This window comes from Sinocyclocheilus grahami, unplaced genomic scaffold (genome assembly GCF_001515645.1).
Source record: "Sinocyclocheilus grahami isolate Dianchi unplaced genomic scaffold, SAMN03320097.WGS_v1.1 scaffold146.1, whole genome shotgun sequence".
In the NCBI taxonomy this organism is placed as follows: Eukaryota; Metazoa; Chordata; class Actinopteri; order Cypriniformes; family Cyprinidae; genus Sinocyclocheilus; species Sinocyclocheilus grahami.
Genome location: NW_015505325.1, coordinates 405,533 through 421,144, shown reverse-complemented (window position 1 = coordinate 421,144; position 15,612 = coordinate 405,533). Strand labels below are relative to the sequence as shown.

The following is a 15,612-nucleotide window of genomic DNA, read 5'->3' as shown; positions in this document are numbered from 1 at the left end:
TTTCTGGAAAACAGCCAGGGAAGCCAGGACAACATATTTCAGCCACCAGAAACACCAGAGCCACAGCCCATCTCACCAGACACATTATCTCTCTCTCCAGCATCTCCACTTCTAAGCTTCTCACAGAAAATGGAGGAACTGGTTTATGCTGGGACCAAACTTTCTCACTCTTTTGCTGCAAGCCCCCAGATATCAACTAAAAAATGCAGCAACATTCACAAATGTTTACAGAACAAGCTGGAATCCAGTGTGCCTGTAGTTTTCTCTATTTCTGTTTTATCACGTGATAGAAAGTCTAAGGCCTTCTCAAGCCGTACGGCTGACTCATCTAATCTGCGGCCTGTTATGCATCAAACTAATATTGCTGTTGAGACAAAATGCAATGCCATCAAGTTAGCATTTTTAAACATTCGCTCACTAAAAAATAAATAATTTCTAATCAATGACTTAATAACCACAAACAACCTGGATTTTATGTTTCTAAATGAAACATGGCTAGAAGACAGCTGCAGTGCAACGGTCCTCAATGAAACAGCCCCTCCTAACTTCACTTTCATGAGTGTTTGCAGGACTGTTAGGAGAGGTGGAGGTGTAGCTGCTCTATTTAAAGATGTCTATCAATGCAAGCAAGTGTCATTTGGTCAGTACAGTCATTTCAACCCCTTCTGAAAAAGAGCAATCTTGATAACACCATATTGAGCAACTATAGACCCATATCAAATCTTCCTTTTATAGGAAAGATTATTGAAAAGGTAGTCTTTTATCAGCTGAACAAATATATTTTTATTTATATATTTTTACAAATTATATATTTTGTTTTTAAATAATTACAGTCTCGCTGGAGAACTTAGGTCTGACACACGCGTGTTCTTGCGTTATTTCCTTATCACTTCTCGCTTGTGTTTTGTTGTGAAACGTAGTTTGCGGACCAGGCAGAGCTGTCAGCGAGTCTTCCTATTGTGAAGTCATGCTATGTGAAACCCCGTCGTGGATCCATTGTGCAATGTGAACACAGCAGCAACTGAATGCTATCCCAGATAGTCATGCAGTGTGAAAACAACGGCGATCCAACGAGTTTGAAAATCGTGCAGTGTGTACTCGGCGTTAGGGGCCATTCACATATCGCGTCTTTTGCAAGCTCAAGTTCGTTATTTCAAATGTAGACGCGCGGCATGCGCGCTAATAACTGCCAATGCATTGATGAAATTAACAGTTGGATGTGCCAGAACTGCCTTCAGTTAAACAAGGAAAAAACGGAAGTCATTGCATTTGGAAACAAAGATGATGTTCTCAAGGTGAATGGATTGTAAAAGAAGTACTTTTACTCGTTTATAAATCACTCAATGGCCTAGGACCTAAATACATACCAGATATGTTCACTGATTATAAACCTAACAGACCACTCAGATCATTAGGATCGAGTCAGTTAGAAATACCAAGGGTTCACACAAAACAAGGGGAGTCCGCTTTTAGTTATTATGCCGCCCGCAGTTGGAATCAGCTTCCAGAAGAGATCAGATGTGCTAAAACATTAGTCACATTTAAATGCAGACTCAAAACTCATCTGTTTAGCTGTGCATTTACTGAATGAGCACTGTGCAATGTCCGAACTGATTGCACTATATTTTATGTATAATCATTTTCTATTCTTAACTGTTTTAAATTCATTTTAAACCTCTTAAATCAATTTGTAAATCATTTTCAAAGTTTTAAATTCCTTGTTTTATTGTTGTGATTACTATTTTTTTGTTTTTATTATTTTTTTCATTTCTTTTATGTAAAGCACTTTGAATTACCATTGTGTATGAAATGTGCTATATAAATAAACTTGCCTTGCCTCGCCTTGCCATATGGCATTCACTTACACACAGCATGTGTCACAAAAATTATTATTTATACAGCGTGATGCATTTTTTAGCATGCATAGAATTAGTTTTCCTGCTCGCTGAGCATTGATTACAATTTATCACACATTTAATTCAGCATTTTTATGTTAATTATTTACCATCATGGGTTGTCAACCACAAAATTACTCCACATGTTTGATGTACTTAGCAAAGCATTGCGAATTAGCTATAAATAGATATGCAACATGAAAAGGTTGGGGCAGTCACAACAACAAATACAAATTTTGTTGTCAGACTGGCAGAGAATATTGTATTAGAGACTGAAACTAACAATGCTTATGACAATTGTTGGGGTGGAATAAATTCTTGATCATTAAAACAACACAATCCACAGCAAAAGAGGAAGAGGGATGTGACTAGATGAAGAGGTCAATAAGGCAATAGTTGCTTCTCAATCGCCAGTCTCTCCTCACAGCATTCACGCATCATTAACCACACACACGTACATTAACACAACTCAGTTCTCTTCGCTCTCCTAGCATCACTGCCGAATTCAAATGGCCATCATGTAAAGTGACATCTTCTGTGTTAAAGAACCAGCCCCACAATAGAGATCTGATGACATTTACAGCACTCAGTCTGTTCATGGTGGCATTTTCATGCTTGTCTTTCTCAGCTAATGCCACCAAGACTAACGTGACCGCATCCAGTCTGTTCTCAGTCTGAAACATTCCTTGGTAATGAGTTAATTAAGAACTGAGTCATCAAAGGTTTAGCATGTTTTTCTAAATTTAGGATTAAATTTAGAACCAACGCAAACCACATACATGCAACAGCTGGTGGCCTTAGAAATATGGAATGTGTAAAGAAGTTTTCATGCTTTCATGTTATAAAAATTAAATGACTCAGTAATCATACAATAATTGTACTTATTTCAGAATAACTAAAATTGTTATATGGAACTTTTATGAGTGTGTATTATGTTAAGTACTAACTAACTACACACTCAGACTCACACACTTTAATGGTGGTAAGAATACATTTAAATTAAAACCTTTTCTACACAACTAAGAACCCATATTTTACGCAATTATTAGAGAATAAGACACACTGTTTCATATAATTGGAATGTCCTCTTTAGAGCACAATTTCACTTTCATATTAGACTTACAAAACAAATGCCAAAATACACTCACACTGAAGCTTATAGGACTGTATGAATGCAAGACGCTAACTTTTCATAGTTCATATTTTTCTTCTGTAATGTGAAATACTTCCAAGTAAAACAATGTACACCACTGTTTAAAAGTTTGGAATCAGTAAGACTTTTTTTAAAAGAAATTAATTAATAAATTAAAAATACTTTTATTCCACAAGGATGCATTTTGATCAAAAGGGACACAAATATTTTGTAAAATTATAAATGTCTTTACAATTACAAATTAATGCTGCTCGTTTGAACTTTGCATTTATCAAAGAAAAAAATCCTGGTAAAAAAAGTATCACATTTTCCAACATTGATAATAATAAGAAATGTTTCTCAAGCACCAAATCAGCATATTAGAATGATTTCTGAAGGATTATGTGACTCTGAAGACTGGAGTAATGGCTGCTGAAAATTTGGCTTTGCCCTCACAGGAAAAAACTGTATATTTTTTTTACTGTATTTTTGATCAAATAAATGCAGACTTGTTGAAAACATTGACCCCAGACCTGTAAACGGTAGTGTAAGTGAAAAAAAAAAGAAATGAATGAAATAAAAAAAGTAATGATTTTTTTCCATCAGGAATTGTACGGATCATGAAAAGCGGATTTTACATATCTGAATGAGCCTGATCTTAGTTTAGAAAGTTTGCTGAAACTATGCCTAAAATAACTATTTGACTATTGGTTAACATTGTCCAAATGATCAGCAAAAATGGATATGACGTTCCTTTTTAAAATTTGGAACAATGTGCACAAGTACATCATGTACAAAAAAGACCATCAGCATGCATTAAGAAAGGAACTAGGGTCAGTTTTTAAATTCATGTCCAGTTCTGTGTTGGTATCACAGTCTGCCTTGTTATAAATGAAAATGTGTTAAACAGATGATAATTCCTCAGTCATCTGGCCATGTCTGGAGTGTTGGAGGCACACACAGCCAATGGGATTATGCCTGCATAGACATTGTGTGTGTGTGCCTGGGATTTTTTTTTTTTTTTTTTTTCTTCCTGTTCTCAGTCTGAAACATTCCTTGGTAATGAGTTAATTAAGAACTGAGTCATCAAAGGTTTAGCATGTTTTTCTAAATTTAGGATTAAATTTAGAACCAACGCAAACCACATACATGCAACAGCTGGTGGCCTTAGAAATATGGAATGTGTAAAGAAGTTTTCATGCTTTCATGTTATAAAAATTAAATGACTCAGTAATCATACAATAATTGTACTTATTTCAGAATAACTAAAATTGTTATATGGAACTTTTATGAGTGTGTATTATGTTAAGTACTAACTAACTACACACTCAGACTCACACACTTTAATGGTGGTAAGAATACATTTAAATTAAAACCTTTTCTACACAACTAAGAACCCATATTTTACGCAATTATTAGAGAATAAGACACACTGTTTCATATAATTGGAATGTCCTCTTTAGAGCACAATTTCACTTTCATATTAGACTTACAAAACAAATGCCAAAATACACTCACACTGAAGCTTATAGGACTGTATGAATGCAAGACGCTAACTTTTCATAGTTCATATTTTTCTTCTGTAATGTGAAATACTTCCAAGTAAAACAATGTACACCACTGTTTAAAAGTTTGGAATCAGTAAGACTTTTTTTAAAAGAAATTAATTAATAAATTAAAAATACTTTTATTCCACAAGGATGCATTTTGATCAAAAGGGACACAAATATTTTGTAAAATTATAAATGTCTTTACAATTACAAATTAATGCTGCTCGTTTGAACTTTGCATTTATCAAAGAAAAAAATCCTGGTAAAAAAAGTATCACATTTTCCAACATTGATAATAATAAGAAATGTTTCTCAAGCACCAAATCAGCATATTAGAATGATTTCTGAAGGATTATGTGACTCTGAAGACTGGAGTAATGGCTGCTGAAAATTTGGCTTTGCCCTCACAGGAAAAAACTGTATATTTTTTTTACTGTATTTTTGATCAAATAAATGCAGACTTGTTGAAAACATTGACCCCAGACCTGTAAACGGTAGTGTAAGTGAAAAAAAAAAGAAATGAATGAAATAAAAAAAGTAATGATTTTTTTCCATCAGGAATTGTACGGATCATGAAAAGCGGATTTTACATATCTGAATGAGCCTGATCTTAGTTTAGAAAGTTTGCTGAAACTATGCCTAAAATAACTATTTGACTATTGGTTAACATTGTCCAAATGATCAGCAAAAATGGATATGACGTTCCTTTTTAAAATTTGGAACAATGTGCACAAGTACATCATGTACAAAAAAGACCATCAGCATGCATTAAGAAAGGAACTAGGGTCAGTTTTTAAATTCATGTCCAGTTCTGTGTTGGTATCACAGTCTGCCTTGTTATAAATGAAAATGTGTTAAACAGATGATAATTCCTCAGTCGTCTGGAGTGTTGGAGGCACACGCAGCCAATGGGATTAAGCCTGCATAGACGCTGTGTGTGTGTCTGGGAGTTAGTTTGCATGCCAGGAGGCTGGAAGGACTGGACGAACAGTCTCCTGCCCCCTCCATCAACCCAAGACAACTGGACTAAAGTCAGCAGGAAACACAAGAACACAATCAGAAAACAGCCGTGTGTGGCAGCTCATCCGGGAATGCGGTTGAAAGCATTCATTCTTTGTCAGTTCTGGATAGAAACGGGCACAGCTAGCATTTTGTATGGCACACACAAGACCAAGAGGCTTACACTGTTGTTTCCCTTTACTCACACAGAGAAAGATTACACTGGTCTGTGAGGACACACAAAACCATTCAAAACAAAACTGGACACTAACAACACTCCAATACCTGCACCACTATGCCACAAGCCTCTCCAAGCCACTTACTTTACAAAGAAACACTGTTTGTCTTCATTTCCCACTGCGGTACATGGAGAGCGGCGTGTCTTATTAAACTGCTAAAGATAGAAGCCCAGCAGCAGTATTTATAGGTTGATTACAGACAGTCTGTGTTACCGGCCTGGCCACTTTGTCACCACCAGTGACTGATAAAAAGAAAATTAAACTATTATTAATCTAAACAACTAATCCAAATGCTCCGTCTCATAAAGCTCCATTACTCACAGGCCACATTAAAGACTGAAATGTCCAATAAAGGATATTTATTAGTGTGAAAACTGCAATTAATGAAGTCACGCTGAGGTGAGAGTTGCTTGCAGAATGTTTATTTAGAGAAAAACTGACTGGCTAGACGTAGCAGGGAATATAATGAGCTTGACAGAAAACAATCATCTATAAAAGTCTACCTGTTGTATAATGAACAAGGTGTGAAATTTAACACCCACCAGCAGCCAAATGTGGGACACTTTTTTATCATCTAGAGTAGCAGCCACTATAGGTGGCTTCTCTTTAATTGAGCTGAAGCTTTTCAAGAAAAAGACAATAGTGCATTTGGCTGGCTCTTCATCTCAATCTTCACATGCGAAAGGAGGTTTTTCAGAGTTGAATTAAAGTCAGATCCTCTCTGACATGTTTTTACCTTTAAAAAAATGCATTATTTATCCTTGCAAAAGTACCCTTTTACTTTGTTGACATATGCACAAAGCACAATTACAAATATTTTGGGCTGTTATTCAAATCATAAATTGGTAACACTTTAGATTAGGCAACACTAGTCACTATTAACTAGCTGTTTAGTACAGTATGCATATTAGCTGATTATTAGTACTTATAAAGCACATATTAATGCCTTATTCTGCACGACCATATTCTAGATCCCTTAATACCTAAACATTACTACAAACAAGTATCTAACTTATTATCAATAAGCAGCAAATAAGAAGTTTATTGAGGGAAAACTCTTAGATTTTCTTCAAAATATAAATCTTTTGTAACATTATAAATGTCTTTACTGTCACTTTTGATCAGTTTAATGCATTCTTGCTGAATAAGTTCACCTAATTTTAATTTTTAAATAGTCTGTAATTATGCTTTGCTAATATAATTAGTTTTAGGTTTAACATTACAAGACTGGCACACTAATCTAAAATGTTCCTGCAGGCAGTTCATGAGGTTTAGGTTTAAAGCCTGAGGGAAAACAAGCTGCTGAAAAAAAGACCAGAGAAGCCAGAACACATTACAAAACCATCAACAAAGTCATACTCCCACTGCACTGACCTGCAGTGAGACCGCACACCTCGTCAACTGTTTATGCAGCGTTAGTGACACAACAAGTGACACAGACACACGACAAGCCAGCAAGAAAACTCAGCAGAGCAGAAACAGTTTCCACCCCATCTAGCTAATGGCTGTTTTTTGTAGATGTTTATTGACTTTATATTTTCTCTAAAGCTGGCTCCCATATTTCATACATACTGCTGAACGAGGGCTTTATTTCTGCATTTTTTATACTGAGAGCCAAATTCTGCAGACTAGCATCTTTCTCCACTGTAGTCAGAGTTCATATGTTAGAAGGAAAGCACAGGGGCATTATGGGAAGACAGCATCCATGCTTCTTCCTTCCTGCCAGAGTCTCAGAGCTGCCGTCGGACTATGACTGCAGATGAATCTCTCTGTCCTGCACCTGCTGGGGTTATCAAAAGCAGCTTTCCAAAGATTAATGCCAGTGTGCTATCAGATCCAGAACAACACAATCCAACACACACACACACACACACATGCGCGCGCGCGCTCACACACACACACACACACACACACACACACAGTAACATCATGTAAACAACTACACTCTTAAAAATAAAGGTTCAAAATGGGGATTTGGCAGAAGATCTATTTTTGGTTCCCCAAAGAACCTTTCAGTGGACAGTTCTTAAAAGAACCATTTTTTCTTTTAGGGTTTCTGCAGGTCTTAGGGTAAATTTAAAGACCATTTAAAAGCAGTTAAAGAAAATTGAAGTAATAAACTGAAGGGAACACAGTATGTCAGTATGTTCTCTAAATGTAAATGTCTAGGGAGCACACAATGAGTTGTATTAGCAACAGATTGAAAATACAACTTCCAACAGCTGTCCATAATTTTTAATTCATTTTACAATCAGCAAAGTAGCCTAACTAGAATATGGAAATAACATTTACTACCTGGTCAAAATGTGATGTTCTTCCTCAGTATGTGTGTCTGTCTAATTTCTTTTAAATCAATCTATAATTTCCATATCTCTGTGTGGAACTGATCATCACTCTTTCACAATCTACAAAATACAGACTACTTCATTAGAAAGAAAATAAAAAGAAATGAAATATATTCATAATCTATGACATAAATACATAGGTTAGTGGATAATTCAGCAGCAAAAGTTATTCTAGAAAAGCAAAGTAGCCTAACTAGAATATGGAAATAACATTTACTACCTGGTCAAAATGTGATGTTCTTCCTCAGTATGTGTGTCTGTCTAAAGATTCTTAAATAAAGATATATTAAAAAAGCAAAATGACAGAAGATATATACAGTAGTTGTCACACGTTGGTGATACAAACTGCACGAAGACGAAGGAGATCAACGAAAAGTCTTTTTAATCAGACAAATCCAGGAGAACAGGCACGGAAACCAACTTAACATAGACGGAGAACGGACCAAGACCAAGGGAGAACTGAGGACTTATAAGAATGATGATTGATGAGATGATTAACAGACAACAGGTGAACTGAATGACATAATAAAAGGCATATATGTAACAGAAGTCTTGTTTTCTGTAAAACTGATCAAAATGAATTGAGTTTACAATTAAAACAAGAACAAATCTGTTGATTGGGTCAGAAAAATTTAATTACTTCGGTTACACTTTATTTTAAGGACAAATTCTGTTCTTAGGGTTAAGACCATTTGAATGTTCTAAATAACCTTTTACCACTATATAGAAACATACACGATAATAAAGAACCTTTCATTTTAATAGTGCATGTTTGGAGTAAGACAAAAATCTAAAACACTAGTTATTATAAAATGCAGAAACTCTTTCTCACTCTCTCTATTCTGTTTAATTCCACCAATGTGAACGAAGGAGTCAAATCAAAAATGCAAGAAGAAAGTAAAATGGATAAAGAAGAAATTAAGTTATTAAAAAGTAAGATTGCATGAGTTTGTAAGTGAATCCTGCTTTTCTGATCTGGTACATGGAGACATATGAATAATATTTTACTATAAGACAGATTAGAATTGATTAAAGTGAGGTGTATCAAGGGTGACACTGAAATCTGTGTCTTGTATGTGTGTTTCTTTTTTCTGAGGGGGGATCAAATGATTTGTCTTTTGTGTGTGGAAGGGAATGCTAGTAGAAATACGTCTTTGTTGTTCTAAAATTGGATCTAAGACTCAAATAGGGCCGCTCATGTCAAACAGCATGGTTAATCACCTTCCCTGCTTGTACTGCGGTCACCTTCATCTTCAACTAATATTCATGCAAATCAGTTGTGTAGTCATTTTTATGTGCATTCATACTGAATTTTAAAACAAAGGATTCAAGATAAAGGATTCTTCAAATTGAAATACAAGCACACAACAAAATCATACAGAAACAAAATGCATGAAGAAAGATTATGATGGTGGTCTCACATACTGTAATGTTAAAAACATTATAAGGCAAGACCAGAAAACTGCAGAGTAGCAGATTGCTCTATTATTTATATTGGTGCATCTCAGCTGCCATAGACGTGTGTGTGCATTGACATATGGCCAGAGAGTGTGAGCATTATGGCCAGGTGTCTCTGTAGTGGTTATGAGGCTCAGGTCAGGCAGGCAAACATCTGGACAGCTGTTACACAAGGGTTCTTACTTATAAACACTGGCTAATTTGTTTCCTGTTTCCTCAGGTGTGTGTGTGTGTGGCGCAGGGCGACCCAGACTCATAAGTATTATGATAATATAAGTCTCTTATGCTCACCAAGGTTATGTGTAAAAACAATTAACAATTAATAAGATTGTGAAATATTATTACAATTTAAAATAACTTTTCTCTATTAATATATTTTAAAACGTAAATTATTCCTGTGATTCCAGCTAAGCTGAACTTCAGAGTCAGTGCAGCTTGTTTTTTTATTCTTCTTTTAAATCAATCTATAATTTCCATATCTCTGTGTGGAACTGATCATCACTCTTTCACAATCTACAAAATACAGACTACTTCATTAGAAAGAAAATAAAAAGAAATGAAATATATTCATAATCTATGACATAAATACATAGGTTAGTGGATAATTCAGCAGCAAAAGTTATTCTAGAAAAATAAGTGCACAATAATTCTATAAATCCAAACATTTAGTGAAAAAACATTATTTAGTGGGGAAGAAATAAAAGTGTAGCACTAAATCTGGTAAATGTTAGGGGAGAGTGGGGACGATTGCAACACTTTTTGCATTTCCTGTAGTTTCTCAGAGACTGTTTGTATTAGAAAGCCAAAATTTTAATACAATAATGGCACATCTGTCAGCTACTCACCCACATTGCTGTAACATGTGTACATATGACAATATACATACAGTTTATACTTGCAAAATCATTGACATTTATCTACAAATCAAGTATAATAATGGGGACACAATGATCTTGGAGAGAGCTTTAGAGACTGTTGTAACCCAGCGCGACCAGGGTTTGAATGCTGAATGGAGAATGACTGACAGCCGCAGCGGAGAAAAGAGTTTACCCGAACTTTAATGTAAGGGCTTACATATTGTCCTCACATTAAGCTATCATATGGCTTCAGAAGACTTGGAGAAAACATTATTGTGCTTTATAATGCTTTTATGCCTTTTGTGCGGCTTAACAGTAACACAGAATACATGCACAATATCGGATTTGGATCGGCCCTGTCTTACCGATACCCGATCTGGCAAAGAATGGCAGTATCAGAGCCTGGTATCCGATATGAGAATCGAATCGGCGCATCCCTTGTGGAAACCATGATATACATTTTTTTTCTCTCCAATATAAGTAGAAAATTCAAAAGCACAGCATTTTTTGGAGATAGAAAACTTTTGTAACATTAAAAATGTCTTTACTGTTACCCGATCAATTTATTGTGCTTGTGCAGAAGTTTATGCTCGATTCTTAATACTGTGTGTCGTTACCTACGTGATCCACAACAGTTTTTTGTTTTGTAATGGTTGCTCATGAGTAATATTTTTGCTTTAAAAAAAAAAAAAAAGTGTGTTTAGAGTAAACAATCTTATTTTTGCATTTAGTACTGCCCTTCAGAAACTAAAAAAAGATGCTTACCTGTTTCTCATAAACATAAACTTTTAACTTTTAACCTCAACTCTACACATAATGTTGATTTGCATGTGAAATAGCTAGCAATATCTAAATAAGGTATATAGCCCCCCCCACTGTTTTGAATATGCATTAAAACACAAGCACATTTCTGAGGACATCTTGAGCCAGGGATAAGCTACCAAAAACAGAGTCTGTCTCCAAAAAACGAGGGTGTCTGGTCAGCTTAGTTTGTATTTGACAGGCGAGCACAGAGCCAGAAGATCTTTGAGAACCTGAGAGTGTGAATCGCTATTTTACTGATCCCCACCTGCTGAGAAACACAAGCATACAATTACCCTCCACTCACAGCTAATCTGCTGAAATGAATCATGTTATTATGTATACAGACACGGGTAATTCCATGTTCTAGTCCTTCAATTTGTTGAAGCAAATATAACATCCCTGTAGAATTCTGAAAGGGCGATTAATTTTCAGTTAATTTCTTTTCCTGCCAAAAAGTCTGAAATGCACTTGGTGTAAACACAGGAAATTGCATCTAATAAGCATTCAGAATAAATCTTTCAGACACTGTATTTATTTCAGAGCTATATTTGTTGCTCATATAATACGTAGATCCTATGACATACATATTTGATCATTCAGGTATTCTGACCCCCCCCCCCCCCCCCCCATTAAAGATGGTTATATGAATGCAAATGTCTCTTTTAAGCATAACAGTTTGTATTAACATTCGTCTCGGGTGAGCAGACCACAAGTGGTCAGGCGAGACACATCGTCATTTATACCTGGTAGTAACATGCGTTTCAAATGCATCTCCTGTGACCACCTGTGTGTGGATTTTGTGACCAATTACATCACTTACTATTCCATGTTAATGCATGTTAATGAAGATGAAACACACACACACACACACACACACAAAACAAAACAGCAAAAGAAAAAAGCTAAGTCACACTATTATCCCAAAATGTTAAGAAATTAATACTTTTATACAACAAGAATGCATACAATTGGTTAAAAGTGACAGCTATATTGGTGCAACATTTTTTTTAATGCATGCTGTTATTTTGAACTTTCTATTCATCAAGGAACCTTGAAAAAATATGTATCACAGTTTCCACAAAAATATTATTCAACACAGCTGTTGTCAACATTGATGTTGATAAAAAAAAATTTGATTTCTGAAGGATCATGTGATACTGGAGACAGGAAAATTCTGATGAAACATCACAGGAATAAATTATTGATAAAAATATTTTAAAGGGGTCCTATTATGCTTTTTCACTTTTTGAATTTTAGTCAGTGTGTAGTGTGTATGTTTGGGCATAAAAAAGATATACAAAATTACAAATCTCAAAGTCCACGCCTATACACTTATCTGTACATAGTAAATGCAGTTTTTTTTAAGCAGTTGTTGACATCCTATCTAAAACATGATTTAGCCAAAAAAAACAACAACAAAAAAATAACGTTACCACTCTGTCTTGCAATATCCGTGCGTGCAAAGGTTCTGCGCGATCCTCTTGTTCAATATTCTCGGGGTCTGAATCCGGCTCAAAATTATATGGCAATATTGACGCCATCCTTAACTAAACCTGAGCAGACGAAACTTGCTGCTTTGGCAAGGGGCGTGGCAGTACTGACATACAAAATGACAAAGTTAAACCCTTGTTTTAACGCAGCAGTTGACTGACAGGTCAGTCTTTGCTGCTGTCTGCAATGTACAGCATTTGGAGTGATTATCGTTTACACTACAAATGTAATGTGGCCACATGCATTTCTGGTTACATTCAAAAAGTGGTTTAAGTGGCCTGATCATAAATGTTGTCAGTCCAATCGCTGGTGGCTCCAATCCTTGGAGGCTGAATGTGAACATTACAGTTTAGACGAATCCAAATGTGGCCATCAGACATTAAGTTCAAAAAGTTTCATTTTGATAACAAAGAGTCAGGGAAAGATGTCAGGGCAAAAGCAAAGTGAGTGAACCAGTAAGACTCAGATCTACAGCTCTAAAACAGCTGGTAAACATTAGCTTTTTCAAAGTGTGCATTTGTGTGTTTCTCCAGTGTTTCAACAGAGATAAATTTAACACCTCTAGAGAGACACAACAGATGCTGGAACTCTATCAATGCTGAACACACAAACTACTTTCTGTAGTACCCAACACTCACACACACTCAAACACACAGCGTCTTAAAAAATGAACATGCACAGAAGTTGCATTTTCATCAAAATTAAACTTTACAGTCCTGTTTTCCTTTGCAGCCTCTCTCTCCTCCTTCCCCAAAAACTTTCCATCATTTTGTTGTTTAAAAACTTATTGTAAGGTCAAAATTTATCTTGATCTTATTTACACTCTTAATGTGTGCTCTTTATGGCTAAATTTTGTGGGCAAAAAGATCCATTGACAGGTGTAGCAGAGTATGAATCACAGTTCACACAAAACTCACTTTCAAACCAAGCAGCTTTCTGTTGGTCAGCACTGTGAATTTGCCCTCTTAATCCATCCCTCCTCCTGAGGCTCCTCCTGTCTTTATCCACCTGTCCTAATAGGTTTACTTCATTTTCTCCATACTTCTACTTTCTGTTTGGGATCTCATCCTCTGTTCTGCTGTGCTGGTTCTTAATACAGTACTGTGCAAAGATTACAGAGACACTTCCACAAGTGTCATCCCATGAGAAATGAATGTTCTGCTGATGAACGAGAGTAAAACCTATGCTGAACTCACTTGTTTTCTTACTGTTGTGTTATTATTTTTATTATTAAGCCATGGCTCTAGCAATGTATTTATCTGTCTCACCCCTCCAACTGCCACCGTTTGCTCAAGGTCCCAAAGACTACATAATTTGTTGTGTCAAAATTTTTATTTTTAAAAAATATCCAGGTTTGCTGTGCTTGTTTATTGGCCTGCACAATTTGTCCAAAATGTTTGTGATCATATATAAATATAACTGCAATGATAATATTACTACTGCTAATAATAATAAACCGATAAAAATAAACAAATATATTATTATATTACAAAATAAAATTATTAAATAAGATTAATATTACAATGTCTCACTGTAAAATAAAAATGAGTGTTTAATTCAATAATGATTATTATGAATTATTATGTTTTTAGAGTACATCAGTAAAACTGCAATAATAATATTTAAATTAAATATAGAATATAAATAATCGAAATAAAAATATTTGTCTTTTTTATTTTTAAACATTAAACCATCAAGCCCTCATTTTGGTGGAACATTGCAGGTAGATCTTAAAGCCTCTATTATTGCGAACTGCCAGTTTATAAGTGATTTTGCTTACAAATTTGGAGAGATGGTTGAGGCATGGTGCGTTCACAAATGTATGCAATAAGCACCTAAGCTCATAGCACATATAAAGATGAGTTTATGTGAAGCAACATTTACTGTTAACCTAGCTGCTCTTACAGTAAACACTGAAAACACTGGATGATGAATTGTTCACACCGAAACAAGCAACAGATATATTTCTTTATTTCAAACATTTGAACCTTTAAAAAATCCTCTGATCCGGAATCAGCCAACTCACATCTTTATCACTGCTATCTAATTGAATAACTAGCAGCAAAGAGAAGTCTGATAACACAAGTTTAGAGGGAGTCATGACCTGTGCCCTTTAACAGACCTGTGAGAAAGTGATACTTTCAGAAAAAAAAAGACATGAGAGAGAAAAAGAGGAAAAAAACTGTGACTTAAGCGTTAAGCCCAGTTAAGACCAAGCACTTCAAACGCCATGGCAACGGGAGTCAAAGGTTAATGAAAGGGCACTTTGGCGGAGGGATGAAGACATGACAGAGGAATAAAAAAGTGGATTACCCAGCTCTGATTTCAAAGAGTCCCTCCGCGCGCTCCCTCTCTCTGGAATACCTCAGAGTCTGAGTTTGATCAGACTGTCTTAGTCCTCGCTGTCAGCCAGTGGCAGTTACCGCAGTAAAACTGGGAGAAAACAGATTAAAAACATACAGATGTCATAGCAATTTACAGTCATCCGCATGATTAAACTTGCATCTCTGGTGTAATTTGTGTTGTATTTAAACCATGTCTCGTTTCACCTCTTCACCTCTGCTGTTTCTTTGCTTAATTTTCTGCCATGATCCAGACTGCAGGAGTCAAGAGGTTATAGATCAGAGAGATGATTCATCATGCCTGCATCACCAGAAACACAGAGCAATTTATCTTTGAGGACTCTTCAGTGGTTTTAGTCTTCATTATAATGGATGCAGGGATTACATTAGTTCATTAGTGCCGTGGCTTCCAGTTATTGTAAGGGTTGTCAACCTTTTTCGGTCTGCAACCAATTTTTCATTCATGTCACAGAATTATGATACTCGGAAAAAGCACCTTT

The 15,612-nt window shown here is 35.6% G+C and overlaps 1 long non-coding RNA gene across 1 annotated transcript in view; it reads right to left on the bottom strand.

The window, feature by feature from the left end:
- LOC107591863 (uncharacterized) overlaps nt 1-15,409 on the bottom strand; it is a 22,108-nt gene extending 6,699 nt beyond the window's left edge. Inside the window, exons 1-2 of the long non-coding RNA XR_001609915.1 lie at nt 15,320-15,409; nt 15,084-15,203 (exon numbers count right to left, since the gene is read on the bottom strand). This is a non-coding gene — a long non-coding RNA (uncharacterized lncRNA). The remainder of the gene's footprint in view (nt 1-15,083; nt 15,204-15,319) is intronic.
- Between the last annotated feature and the right edge of the window lie 203 nt (nt 15,410-15,612).